At 36.3% G+C, this 15,533-nt stretch overlaps 1 long non-coding RNA gene across 1 annotated transcript in view; it reads left to right on the top strand.

Annotated features, from left to right (window-relative positions):
- The first annotated feature begins 2,007 nt into the window (after positions 1–2,007).
- The window catches only part of LOC136717358 (uncharacterized), a 94,023-nt gene continuing 80,497 nt past the window's right edge, over positions 2,008–15,533 (top strand). Inside the window, exon 1 of the long non-coding RNA XR_010805221.1 lies at positions 2,008–2,175. This is a non-coding gene — a long non-coding RNA (uncharacterized LOC136717358). The remainder of the gene's footprint in view (positions 2,176–15,533) is intronic.

The raw sequence follows: 15,533 nt of genomic DNA, 5'->3' as shown, positions 1-15,533 counted from the left end.
GAACAAAGAGATGCTGCAGCGTCAAAAGGGGCGAGTTGAGCGGAATTAAAACCACTGCTGCCCCCTAGAGGGCGGAGGTGAACGACATCTTATACTCACAACGAAGCAGCTGTAGAATACACTACTTTCCACCCCCTTTCCGGTTCCGTCGCTTAGATTCCTACGCAATGCTGCGCATGCGTATTTTTAAACACAATACTCATTAGAGCAAACTTCATTTCCCAGCGGCCACTGCGTATTGACCTCGAAAACTCCGGGAGTACATTCGATTAATTGAAGGAAATGTATACTAATAGTCTGTGCTAAACTAATGCTTACACAGCGAAATAGAAAACACGTTGGTGCTACTTAAAGTACTTTTCCAAAATCTTTAATCTATGTTCGTTAATAACATATCAAACAATGATGTACATTTACAGCGGCTGAGGGATGATGAATTTTATTAATAAGTAATTCATTTTAAGATGAATAAAGAGTCAATACTCAAATACTCTGTCAAAATACTGTACTGTACTCTTCCATGCAGTGATATGTGGCCAATATAAAACAACCGTTAATCTATTAAATTAACGATATACATTTAAATCGATATATAATTTTGATTATTTCAATTAAACACGTTCACACCATGAGTTACATGTATTGCATGCAATAAAATGTGCTATGTCATTGCATGTATTAGTGTACTTTATTAAATAAAAGGGAAGCCGGGTGGGGTGCGTTATTTTCAGATGTACAATTCATTATTATGGCTACAGACAGGCATGTGGAAAGTATGGGTAGATTCTGTAATTTATTAATATTAAAGCTCACATTGTATGCGTAGATTCATATTTGCATTGACAAAACCTCAACAAATATCACTTTTACACATCACATATAACTTTAAATTTTAAATTAAATTAATAAAATAAAATAATCTAACATCAATTTGTATTCGTTTTACAAATACTAATAGTATAATATCTTATTTAATAATCAACATCCACCATATCGATGGGAAATAATTATTATACTTTAAAACGTAAGCGCAGTTTCCATGTCAAAAATACGCATGCGTAACAATGCGTAGACATCAAGAGGGACCGCGCTGCTGCAGCCGCGGCTTCAAAACAACAAACGAGCGCTGAGTGACAAAGACGTGCGCGTCAGCCAGACACAGAGGCCTGCGTGTGCAGCGCCACCTAGTCAGGGGGTGTGAATCGCCCTTGAGTCGTGTCATGAAGGATCTCATTAATTTCATGCTAGATAAGGCAAAGTGTAACAGAAATGTAATATTTTAAAGATTGACAGTTCAACGATAAAAGAATATGCATGTGTAGTGGTGTACGTATACATTATAACCTAATTTCCACGTATTATGTGAATTTATAAGTTGCACACCTGGCAAGGAAATCCATAATAATACATACAAAATATTGCACATGTGTATTTCTCTGAATGCACAGGTTTAATGTAGATTCGAAACCAGTGTATATATAATATTGTACACACACAAACAAAATCTGTTCTAATTAATTCGATCAGTATGTGAGTATTTAACCCTTAAGTGTCCCAACAATGAGTAGGAATAAAGATTTCTACTAATTAAAGATTATTAACGGATCATAAAGCTACTTAATCTGATATTTACTGATTAAATGGCCCATTTTCTGATTACACTGTAAAGTATGAAGCTGGTGCAACACGAAGGGATCTTCGATTGCATGAACTTCTGTGATCAGGACCGCTTTCTCTCAACAGCGACTCCATGTTTGCTCTGCTGAGTCTGCAGCTCCAGAGCCAGAGCTGTCCACGCTCCGTCTGCGCAGACCGTGACGTCACACGCAGACTCCCGTCTGCAATCTAGCGGCACAAAAGTGTCGTGAACGCCGCCATAGTCAATGCTTTATTAAATAATTACATATATATTTTTTAAATAAATATGATGTAAATTTATGATGCACAATGAACCTGTAACTTAAATGACAGTCTAACAGCCAATCAGCGCCGCGGTTGCTGGCGTGTGAGCGCTGCAGTAGTGCTGGCGGCTGCGGAATGGAGAATCAGAAGCGAAAATGTGAGCAGTCCAGTTCTGCTGAAAAGACTAAAATAACCACTAATTGTGAGGAGAGCATCAACAACATCGAAAACAGCAAAAGAGCATCGCAGAGAGCAGCACCGGCGTCGCTGTAGGTAAGACGTGTTGTGTTTTTTCTCCAGCGCTGCCGCCGTGCAGACTGATTTTTAATGTGCTGCTGATTTTACACTTCGCTATAAGCTGGCAGGTTTAGCCTATGCTAAGGTGTTGTGTATAATGCAAGTGAAAGATGCATTGTTTGTGTCCAGTGTGTGATTTATTCTGCATGCTGTGTGCTGAGGTGTGCGCATGTGCGTTGTTGTTTCAGTCCATGTTGCGGTCGGGCGTTTTGGTCCACTATAATCCTCTTCTCAGACGCTGCTCGGGTTTGTGTCTGATTGTGTGAGCATGATGCTGTGGTTGGTGTATTATACGACTTAAGCTCCTCCCTGCAGAAAACAGAAACAAACAGTGCATTTCGAATAATGAGTTGCTTGATCAATGACGTCATAATTTTACATCCGCTCGGCCCCCTGTTCAGACCCCTTCCTGTGCCCATGGAGCAGCCTGCATGTTAAACAAGGTTATGGACTGTGGCTCTATATTAATAAATAATCATTATCCGGGGTTTCATTTGCCATACAGCGGACAAAAGATTATTCATTAATTGCACTTGTCCACTCTGACATTTTAAAACAAGAAATATGTCCAAATAAATACATTTGAATATGTGTTTACATTTAACATCACTTTTTTAACATATTATCATGTAATGTATTTTGAACAGGGACATTACTTTCTGTGGAACATTAGTTTGGTCTGTGATTCCACAAAAATACAGTTAAGTTTGTTAAAAGATTGTAATTGACATTACAGTATATCAAGAGCAGTGTTTGTTGACATCAGCCTTTGTCTTATAATATCAAAAATAGATCACACAAGCACTTCAAAGAACCAAGTTGTATTCGGCTCCAACAGAGAATATTGTTGAACTACTAAGAAATGTACCTTGAGAGCGAATTCATTGAGCTATGCTGGAAACAAGTTTCAGTATAATATGTGCAGTGCTACAGAGGGAAATCACATTAACTTATTCTAGCTTGGATGAAGGTATTAAACCAATACAAAAAATGTAACCGATAATAATCAAAACTTGTCCTGGATTAAATCAAATCTGCGTACCATGAATACTGGAGACAGAGGGTCATCTTAATCAACTACTTGCTGCCACACTAAGGCCTGGACAAGATCAAAACATTTGTCAAAAATTCTCAAAATTATCATATGAATATATTGTGGTGGGTTTGACAATAAATTGTTATAGTTACCTAATCTAAAGCCAACCTAAAGTACTGTGCTTTTAATTTGATATTGGCTAGTGGGCTGAACTTTTGATTTGATCCATAAGTATATATTTTAAGAATATTTAAATGAATAAAGCTCTAGTCTTGCCTTTGGGTAAATGTATGTTTACATATATTTTGTATATTAAAGGTCAACGTCTGCATGATTTCAGCTTTTCCCTTCTCTAATGCCAGAAAAAATACAAACAATAGCAGTAACATCTAATTTACAGCAATCAGATGACCCTTCTCAGCTTTGTTGCCTTATTTTCCAGCCAAATATCCCAATTACCAGAGTGGTTTGATGCCAAACATGCTTTCTGACCTTTGTTGCACTAATTGGAGCTGCTTTTGTTCCTGCTTTTCGAGTGAGCCAAACATGCTCTTGATCGGGATTGAACACCACAGCTGTTCAGAATGCAATGTTCCAGTTGTCATGTTTTCCCTTTGTTTGTGTGTTTTGGTCTTACTTCTGTATTATTAAAGCGGTTTTATCTTCTGAAGCTCAGTTGCTGAGGGAGTTTCAGACTTTTTCTTCATGTCTTCAGAGGCACTTTGGGAGCAATTCACAAAAGCCATTTGGTCCAATGTGATACCAGTGCCATTTTCTTTATTTTTTCCCTTGATGGTTGGGGAACACCCCTTGAGATTACAAAATGTCAAATTGAATGACTATTCTGTCAGATTGAAAACCTATATGTCTAAAAAAATAACAATACAAACAATAACAAAACTCACTACCGATACAATTATCATGTATTGCCATCTTGTTATGATGCTGTTGGGATACCGTAACTACTGAATACTATAATGGCAGTGCTGATTTTTTAAATATATATAATCGAAACACTCCAACAAACAGTTAATGTAAACAGTTGGTGTAAATTAATTCTGTGCCATGCTTTACCAGGTATTAGGTATTATTCTGACTATACTATTTTTTTTAGGGAGTGGCCGAACATGAATTACTCGATACTGGTCTATGATTATTTCTTTTTGATGATGAATGGCTCGATATGCACTCATTTCTTATTCATAGTTTACTTCTTGACTAGCAATCATTCATTCCCAGTTTCTTTCATTTACCACTGAGTCTTCACTTTCCTATTTGAGAAATCCATCAGAGATGGGCAGTGTGATTTTTTTGCACTTATATTATTTTTTGGATTCACCTTGATAAACAGTAACACATCAATAATATAATATTGTATGAGGTGCTGGCAGTAATAATGTATGGCTTTTTCAAAATAAAACTGTCACTATTGTTAGCATTTCATAATTCATCTATGTTTTAGCATTGTCCTAGTCATAGTTTAATATCTGTAAATGCATTTCATTTTCTGAATGTGGGAACAGTAGGGATACCAGGATTGGGGGGACAAGAAGGTATATATAGGGGCACCCCGGTTCCCACAGGGCAGAAGTAGTTTGGAAGCTCGGTGTTTGTCCAGCAAAAGCTGTCTGAGAATATAACTGTCGCAGGAACCCCAACTCTCTATAATTATTTGCTGTTTTTGTTACCGGTGAAAACAGCTAGCTAGCTTCAAACATCACACTATATTGCTCTTGTACTATTTATGTTATTATTAACATTTGAGTTACCGTAAAACTTCAATGAAATTCCCCTGGCGTTTATTCCAAATAACTGCAAGAAGCCCCGGTGTCAACTGGAGACCGGCGATTGTATTAAACATCCATAAATAGACATCGTGGACTCATGCAGGGTAAGAAGATAAGAGCCTGGAAACATTGCTTCGTTGTAGAGGTAGGCTGATAGGCCAGGCTTTTATTAATTTATTTTTGTAATTATTATTTTTTAATTATTTGCTTTCCAAAGATGTTAACAAATCACATTTAATGTATGGTGAACTATACACTGGATTGAAAACAAGATACCGGTAATTCTATTAGCAGTCTAAGATTCGATATACTGTGAACTCTTGCTAAATAAACACAAAGCACTTCAACAAAACTGTAGAAATACGCTTTAAACCAAACCATCAACATTATACTTCATTAATGCATTGTTTATGCCACAGTTGACAGTTAGTTCAATCACTACAGTTAACAGCAGTACAAATATACAACTATATGTATATGAGAAATAAATTAATAAAAACACATGTGATGTTGTTTTTTTTAATATATGGTATATATAGGCTATTTACTGAAAACAAGAAAGATGCAAAAAATAAAAATAAAAGTTTATGTAAAGATGGAAGATTCTTTCAAATGTGTTAATGCATCTTTAGAAACTGTATCAATTTCCATTTTCTTTATTTATAAAACATTGTCAAGTCTGTTTTGTAACCCAGCGTTTATTAGAGACCAGCTGTTGTTTACATGATTATGAAAATCAACCCTGCGACTATTTGTGACCTGGCTAGTATTGGAAGTTTTACGGTATTTTATAATATTAAAGCCTTGCATGAAAGTGCTGGATTTCGGGTGAATTCAATTGAAAATTAAAATGTTCGCATAGCCTACTCCCTGTCAGCACATGCATTTCAGTGCTAGCTATGGTATCCCTTAGGATATAACCGACAAGATGGGATGTGACAGACCATGCTGATACACTGAAGCCACACTGAGAGAACACCGAAAGAAGACATTCTTAACTTTAATATTTCACACGGGTCATAGTGTTCTTAGTAAACAATCAGTTCAGGCTACAAACAGATCTGCCATGTACCTAAGCCTTCATCTGCTATACTAGAAATCTCCATACTTCAACCACATTGATTGGAAGAATAAGCATTATAGCTAGTCATACGAATACAGACACGAGGAGGCCTTCCGTTTTTTCACAATGGAAAAATGCTATTTTAATTAAAAATTGAGCAGCTTTGTGCACAGTTATAATAAGGGCATTGTAGAAAGCTAGGCATCTCAGAAGAACATAAAGCGCAGGTCATATATCCCAATTCACTGTGTGAATGAAAATTAAATTGCCTTTCATTACTTCTTATTCCATTTTAAATGTATGTTTTTGAAATTACAAAAAAATATTAACTGTTTTCTCTCTAAAGCCGACCATGATAACGGGAACCTCCTTTGGCAATAGTTTTTAACACCAGTGTTTAACACATGATGGGAATTCAATCAATAGTAAGAGTCACATAACACACATTGCTTATACATACACACATAATTAAAATATAAATTGACTTATGTATATTCATCACATTTATTTAGGTTGTGAAATGGACCCACAGTTATCTGAGAAACATATTGCACGTTACCTTGAACTTAGTTGCTGAGCACTGTACTACTCAAAGCAGCCAGAGGGGGAGTCTGCCTCTATAGGCTGTTTTTGTTTAGGCAATGTGTTCATTAAAACACACATACATTTATGTATCTCCTGTCATCACCACAGGTCTCAGGAGATGCTCACTCACTCACTCACACTACAGAGACTCAGAACTTACAAGAAATATTATGTTTCAATAATACATCCCACCCATTAAGATGAAGCTTGAAAAAGGCAGATATGGAATTAACATTCCAGGCACGGTGGCCCTTAGGAGGAAGGCTGCTACATCTTCAGGCACTGGCCTTCTGCACTTTGGTCTCCCAGCAGGACCCTTCAGCTCTCTGTAAGTAGGATAAGATCATGTGGATTCATTGCCTTGTTTTAAAGCCCTCAAGAATCTGCCACAATGGCTCACCGAATGCATTGCAGCAGGAACTGAGAGGCCTCAACCAATGCAGTGTAGGGGACACAGTCAGTTCAAGTACCTCAAACACATTGACATCAAGATTAAATAATTAATTGGAGCCAGATTCATGTTGAATAATGATAATGGACAGAGGGAACTCAAGCATAATTTTACTTTGCCAGATCCACTCTTTATCAGCCCTTCAGTGGTTTAATTAATGAGTGATTGAATGTACAAGATCGAAAAAAAAGAAAGACAAAAAGCATATTCTGACAAATCACTTAGTGCTAAGTACACACTAATCATACAACACTGTTTTGATGAGGTTTTACCTTAGAACAGAAGTGGCACATTTTATGTAGCTGCAAAACTGAATTAAAAACAAAAAGGGTCTGTTCCCTTTAAAATACATTACATATTTGAAAATAGATGGCATCTGTTCTTCAGTCTGAGTGTTTTAGGGTCAGTTTATAAATATGTAAATTTTAGCAAGCATTACGTTTACATGTTTTGAGATTAGCTATGTAAATCATGTAAAATTTCATAAAATAAAGAGAGAACATGTCCTTGCATAATTAATAGTGTGCACTGAACTTCAGAATACAGGGAAACATTTTCTTGACAGGGGCATTGAGCTTTATATAAAACATCCAGGAACTCTCTCAGTGCAGCTGAGGAAGAATCAGAAATATGTGAGTATCAGGCAGGGACTATGACTGAGAGAGAAAGGCGTTGTGTCTGCCAACCTCAAACAAAAACAAAACCGAAGAGAATGCAATTGAGCATTTAGTGAAGGAAAGGAAAGAAACATATTCAGGGGCAAATAACTGTAATGGAAATCAAATGTATTTATAAAGAAAAAATAGATTTTTAGCTACACCGTGTGCTTCAATACAATTCAGGGTGCAATCACAACAGGACAGCATAAGAATACAGCCAGCATTTGTTTACACTTTCAAAACACTTTAATTTTGCACTTAAACAATGACAGTGGGTTGTTGCATTGAATATTCCTGCTGCATGCTAAATGCTTGCCTGTTTAACAGTGACATGTGTAAGTTAAAAATAGACTGTCATGGTAATTGCATTTTATATACATTTATTAGCATTGTTATCATATATCTTTGTACATGTAATTACACGGCAGCATTTTGGGAATGGTGCACAATAATGTGGATTCCTCAGGGAACTTCAAAGACAGATTGGAGATTGCTCTGCAACTGAGCTGGCTTTCTTTTAATGAATGAGCTGTGATGGGCCCAGTGGCTCTCTATCACTAATTACCACTCTTAGTTCTTATCTACAAAAAGAAAGAATACCCTCACTGAAATTATTAACATGCAGACGAGAATTTCAAATGGAAGTTTAAATCTGTTCCTTCTCATTAAAAACAATCTCACGACGCTGTGTGATTTATTGCTCTGCCTTTTTTATTTTTATTTTGTTGTCTTTTTGTATTTGTTTGTATTGCACTGTAAACTGTAAATGTAGGCTAGTGAAGTAAAAATGACCAAGATCTCCCTGGGGCTGACTTTTCACATGTGACATTTTTTTTTTTTTTACCAGTGAAGTGTGCCATCTGCTCATTTACTCTCATATGCATACAAACTACATTATTCACAATCAGAATTAATGGCCTGGAAAAATGGGAGCATTTGCTATTGCAGAGTACTCTTAGACATTAATAATGTCTCTGTTTACAAGTATTGCTGGAATATAATCATATTCCCTGGTTAAGATCTATGTCTGTGCTAGATTGGAGTAGGGGCATGCAAGTAGGCTTCTGCCTGCAGTCTATAGTGATGATGACTGTGCCTAAGGTCTTGAATCTGTAAAGTCCTCTTTTTTTTTATCTAGCATTCTCAGTCATTGTAAAATGCATTGTTCTTGGAAAGCCTTGTCCTTTGGTATCCAGCCTAGCTAGTGTAACTTGGCCTGTTTCACTTTGTTTCAGGAAAGGTCAAAGACACAAACGAATTGTGATCTTAACCTTTGAAATGGAATCAGTGTGCTTTGCAATGAGTCACAGCTGTTGCCATACACTGAGAACTGCCCTTCTCTTCTTGTGTTCTTCGCATGCCAATACAAGAAGTTTAAATCCCATACAGAGATTGTCATCTCCTCCGGGTGCATTACAATCAGAACTGAACAATTCCCCCCCCCTTCTTTGTCTTCCTATGTGAAATATGTGAAAACAGTCCATGGATCTGTACAGTGGACCCCCTATGCACTAAGCTCTACCCCATGCACCCATCCATGCACTTGTAACCCACTTTTACACCCCAGTGTGCCACAGACTGTAATCCATGGCCTCACAGTCTAGCCTGCGTCTGACTGCTGGGTATTTCAGCCTTGTGCCATAGCAAAGAGACTGTTTCAGCATGAGTAGTTATACCAGGGTGACAGGTCTCACCACGTCACCTCCTGCTGGGGTGATGCTGGCAGCTTTGTAATACAATGCTCAGTACCTGTGTCTCTAAAGGCAATTTTTCATACCCCTGGTGGCAACTTTCTCATTCAGGGTTTTAGTAATTAAAATCCTCAACATCGGAATGAAGACCATAATCTTTTTAGTTTTAAAGAGCAACAGGATACTTGCTATTATAGTTTACCTGAGACCACACACACTTGTGTATTAGCGTAGGATAAATGCATTGGGCATGTCTAACTCTGTTACATGAATATTTTACAAATCAGACCCTACATTTTTAAGATGTTGCCCAACCTTTCTTACTTTTATATACAAGCAATGCATGCTCTTTTTCTTGTTTTTTGGGTTGTTTTTATGTTAGGAAGAATTTGAAGTATAACTAAATGCCTTTATAGGATTTGACTAAATCATGTTATGTTCCTTTTAAGTGCTCATTCTTTGAATTTGGTTGAATAGAAGCCTCTTAAACATGCTTTCATATAAATGCTCTTGTATAAACATGATCATTTCAGAGAAAGGTACTGGATGTGCCTTGACTTAATGAGGCAAAAATTACATACCAGCACTTAATTTAGCATTAAGTCACTTTGTATTTCAGATGACAGAAGAAAAATAGGTTTTCAAATGTCATATAGCGTTTTCACCTTGAAGAAATGCAGGATCCATTTTCTCCGTATGAAAGAAAAAAGGAAAATAAATAGTCAAATTGTAAAATGTTTATTCTTTAACCAGAGTGAACATATTGCTGTTGGGTAGAAATCGACATAAGCAGCATATGTGTTCATTCAGGATTTTCCTATTTCTCTGTAGCATTCACTGGCATAGTGTATTCGGTTATCTTCAACAATGTAATTTTTTTTTTTTTTTAAGAATTCCATGAAAATATCAGCTGCCATTTAACCATTCCTTTAACACATAAAGCATCAGATCCAAAAGATTTAAGACGGGTCAAAGGTCAATATTAAACGATTTATTTTAATCTCATATGGTAAAGTTATGAACAGCAGATAAGAAACAAAGAAAGATGGCTTGCACTTCAAGCAGGAATGCATGTAGGTGGCGGGTGGGGTGGGGCGGAGGGGTTACTCTAAAAGCTAAAATCAGCCAATTGTTTATCCTGCTTCTGTACCCTGAAGTGTTGTAGCATTGAGGAATAATGTGAAATTGTGATCGAGTGTGATCTTCATTACATTCTGCACTTTATAATATTCCCAGTTACCAGGTAATATCCATTGCATAGTAATGAAAATAAAAATATTATTGTAATAGATAGGATATTCAGAATAATAAGACCCCATGAGGTGTTACTGAATACTATTTTTAGTCCTGCACAAAATCAATTCTATTCTTGTATCAGAAAGCAGCCAACTAAAAATGAAACCAAATCAATTTGTTATGCTTTTTTTTTATTTCTCTTTGCCGAGTGGAATGTAAAAGTAAAAATCTCTTAGTAAAAACAATAACTGCTTAATTGATACTGCTTCTCCACCTTCATTTCTGTATGTTTTCTGCCCTACTCATCAAAGGCTTTCAATTTTAATTAATATGCTAATTAAGTGTTTGATCTTGTTTATTTTGACACATGGAAAAACACAAACATTTCCTCTAACAATCTAATGAGGTTCACGTGGTACAGGGGTCGTGAAGTTACCTCTTAGAAACATTCAGACAGGGTTGGTATTTAGATTGTGACTCTCCCTTTAAAAGAAACTTAGAAAGCAGGTCTAAAAATAACCGATGGGGCATTATATAACTGTTATTTCCAGCATACCAGAGCATAACGTGTATTTGTGATGTTCCATTATCCTGTATGCAGATTAGATTACATGTTTTATTTAATGGTGCAAGTTATTGGATTTGGACTGCTGATTGTGGAAATTGTAAATGGGAAACCATTGCACATTATTGGTATTGTAGTTATTCCAAGATGATATAGTGGTGATGGCCAAAATTGTTTTAAACATTGGAGATGTCAAAATAAATCTTAACAAGGCACCTGTATAAGGCAAATCTATAAGTTAAACCATTCTGAAAACGTATCGTGTTCCCTTTTCTAATGGTCTGTCCATTTGGTTTGATCCGCATCCTGGAGCGATTGGTCACTATCAGAGGTTTCACTTGTAGCTCCAAACAAACCGAACCACAGTTCAATCTGCATAAAACCGTAGGTGTGAAAGGCCTCTTTGAGAGAGCACTTAGATGTCACCAGTTGTACATTACTTTCTAAAATGCTGTCATTATGTGTGCTTTTAAAATACTTTAGTCATTTAACAGTGTAGTGCTGTTTACCCCCCAGGAAAGGTGCTTTATCCCAGAATCCTCAACATTACAGATTAATATTACTATTGGATTTATGTAATGTTTTTCTGTACCATATACACATTTTACAATAGAGTAATTTGCATTAATTTCAGAGCATCCTTAAGCTTGTCCCTTCATCCTCAGCAAGGTCTGTTTTTGGTAAAATATCACTTATTTTGTGTTATGTGAGTTGACAGAAGATTTGCTAACAAAACCTGGCTTATGGAACATATTGTCTGTATTGATTTGATCATTTAGGTCACAGATGAAGGATTTTAGATGACATTATTCAATTCATTTGAACAAACTCTTCCATGCTGAAGGGATTTTGGATGGATCCCTACATAATTCAATACATAATAATATTTAACTTTAAAATGTAGTTTGTTTGTTTGCACGTGCAACCACATTGGTCAGGAATCAGAGCCATATCTTTTCATGGGGCGGACAATTTAATTCTACAGAAAACAAACACACCAAGCCTTTGGAAAACAAAGAGCACATATAGGCACTAACTCAACTCAACAGAAAAATAATTTCTCATGGCCTGGGCTTTAATAGGGTTGGAGGTGTCTTCCAGGTGTCTGACTGGCTGATTGACCAACATCAAATAGTTATTCTGGATGGTCAATCAGTCAGTTTCACCTAGGAAACAATTTAGGACAAGGCAGCCTAGCTGACCTGCCAGTGTTTGCTTTATCTCATTGTTTTAAAGTGTAATTGCTTTCAAAATAATTTGTGTAAAATAAACAATACAAATAAAAATAAGAACTCTCACTACACCGTGAAGTGAAAAGCTTTGTAAGGGATGTTTAGAGAGACACATTTGCACTTTATTTATATGTATTATATGATTGTATTATCGCTAATAAGATTAGGTTATTTTGTTGGGCACATCGTTTTATAGTATTCAAAACTGCATGTTGTTCCAACTAATGGGATACATAAATTACTATAGACAGGTAGTGGTGCTTTATATTGAAAACACAAAATGCCAAAACAGAATGTTTGATCTTATGCAATTCTCTGTGACCCATCTGACAAATGTGGCTACAATTTATGAGAAGAGTTGAGTTGAGTAAGACTTTAGGCCTTTTCCTGGCTTGTCAACCTATCACCAACATAGCATTACAAAACCGCTTTCAGGGGAATATTTTAACAAAAGGCAGACAAACCCGGCAAGTGTAAATTGTAAAGTGTAAACTACGGTGCTGGGATGCTCTTATTTCAGCAGGATTAGCCTTGTCAGTGCTTTTTATTTTTTATTTTATTCTAACTAAAAACCTATAGCCCATACTCGTATATTATTGTATGTATATATTATTATATATCAATAATGAAACTGCTTTTAGTGAATCTGCAAAGGTAACAATTTGGATCTAAGTAAAAATGTTAATAAAGCTATAATAATGTTTTTCTGGGGGGGGGGGGGAACTAAATTATATTTAATGTTATTTAACATGTGCAGGTACATGAAACCTTTCTCGGAAAGAAAAAAATCAGGACTATTGGCTATGTTGACAGACAATTTGTATCTGTCTCTGTTCATATTTCAGTGGTCCCAAGGTCAACTTGGTGACAACAAAAATGATTCTGCTCAACTTCGTAAGGGCAGTCCACACACCCTTGCTCTTCCACCAGCTAATTTGGGGTGTCATCTGTTTGAGTTTGCTAAGGGTACCATCTGTCTCGACTTTCACCACAGCTGCCTCAACTGTTTCAGGACTGGGGCTTTTTCCACAGTCAAGAAGATAATCATTTAAAAAATAAATTCAAGATTGTAAAGGAAATAGCAAAATATTTGAGCGGATGTTCAGATAAGTCATCATGACCAAAGATTGTTTTCTTTACTGTGCACTAAAATACTTTAGTGCTGAGCAAATGTTACATACTGTGTAATCTGTCTATAGTATGTTTTTATGCATATTGTTTATTATCTTTATTTAAGATTACAGAAATGTGAATTAGGATTGGACAATAATTGATTTTGAAATGGTTTTCTAGTTCATTTATATCAAATTAAAATTGCTTAAACTATTTCTGTTACTAATCTTAAATTACGATATATTACATAAATATGTAAATTGAATTTCCATATGTATATATTTTTTCCGTATAACTTGTATGTATATAAATAAATGGGATATTTGAAATAAGAATGAAGGCAACTACAAACAAATAATTTATGAATAAAAACGTTAGAGAATTGGCAGGGGGAAGGATGTTTAGGACTAGAGCAAGACATTGGAGTTACAAGTGAGGATCACAGAAAAAAAATCAATGTTTTTTTAACAGACGTATTTTTCATAGGCTGCCTGTTATGAGTAGCTCATGATGTTTCCACCTGTGTTGCAGAGTAAAGCATAAGATTGATGTGCACAGTGGAGCTGAGAGGAAAATCTTGAAGCAGGGGTTAGAGGGGCAATTTTACACCAGTCATTTACCCTCAGAGGAGGAAAACAAATTGCGTTATCCATATATTTCAGGCATGAAGAGGTAGTGGTTATTATTCTGTGCTGCTATTGATAGAACCTGGGATAGATGTGTTTTATGCTGCTTTTTCTTTTTTTATTATTCTTTTTTTTTTTTTTAATTTGTTTTCGGGGATTGATCAGCCTGTCACTTTGAGTAATTGTTAAAGGAAGATTCGGGTGTCAGATTGTAATCCCAGCTGTCTGGGGCCCTTAAGGTACAGATCAAAATATACTCCAGCTCATCCATTCCTTCCCAAATCATTGACACAGACCTGCGCCGGGGGGAAAGCAGTGTAATTTATAATTCTGAATATGAGAGCAATACACAGGGAATGGGTTGGCATTGAGGGCGGGGGGTAGTGATCCAGAGTGCTGGTAGTTTCAAATACTTTAAAATATCTTCAATATGAGCCCTCCTGAGAGTTTTTGTCAATTAAAATAAGACAGAGAAAATAAATGCACAATATGACGCAAAAACACTCCACAAATCCCTCCGACAACCCCCCCAATATCTCCGTTTTGCCCTGAGAGGCAGAGTAAGAACAAACACCAAAAGCCTTGCAGAAGGAGGGCATAAAATGGCTGAATGATCTGTTGTGACACTCACTGCCACAGTTGCTTGTGTTTGGATTCAATTTTGTTTTGTTTTAGCATAAATATCTGTGAACACCTGTTAAAGTGCACCATTTTGTCTTATTTTGCTATGGCTTGATTGCTGAACAGCAAGGCTGACAAACATTAATCACGGATGGCTGAGCGATGATTTTCTCCATAAATAATAAAGAGAAGATATTTTGTTCTGCCACACCACTTTCAGCTCGTATGGGTCACAAGCCTACCATGTGCTGTTGGACCCCAAGAAGAAATAAAATTGCCAAGTGTGTTGGTAATGGGTGATTAAACCACAGTCGTTTTCATGCAGAAAGGATGAACAGAAACTGGTAATGGATTTTAATAATACTGAGCTGATGACTGGAAAATATTGTGATAAAAGTGGTGTCAACATTTTACAATGCAGAAAACTAATGGGGACCAATTGACCAAGACTTACAGTCATGCATTTTCTTAATGGAAATGGGCATTATTACTATTACTTTCATGCTTGTTAACTTAAAATTTAAGTGTCTGTCTACATTTAAAAGACCCTGTATCTCCGCTAAAGCCTACAAGAACAGAAACGGGTAACTCTGAGTATGTATTATTTATTTATTTTGTGTGAGATATTCTTCCATAGCTGTTGATATTTAATCCCCTTCTTTAGTCTTT

This window comes from Amia ocellicauda, chromosome 21, assembly GCF_036373705.1.
Source record: "Amia ocellicauda isolate fAmiCal2 chromosome 21, fAmiCal2.hap1, whole genome shotgun sequence".
NCBI lineage: Eukaryota > Metazoa > Chordata > Actinopteri > Amiiformes > Amiidae > Amia > Amia ocellicauda.
Note: the sequence above shows the minus strand (reverse complement) of the source record. Positions and strands in the feature narration are given on the sequence as shown.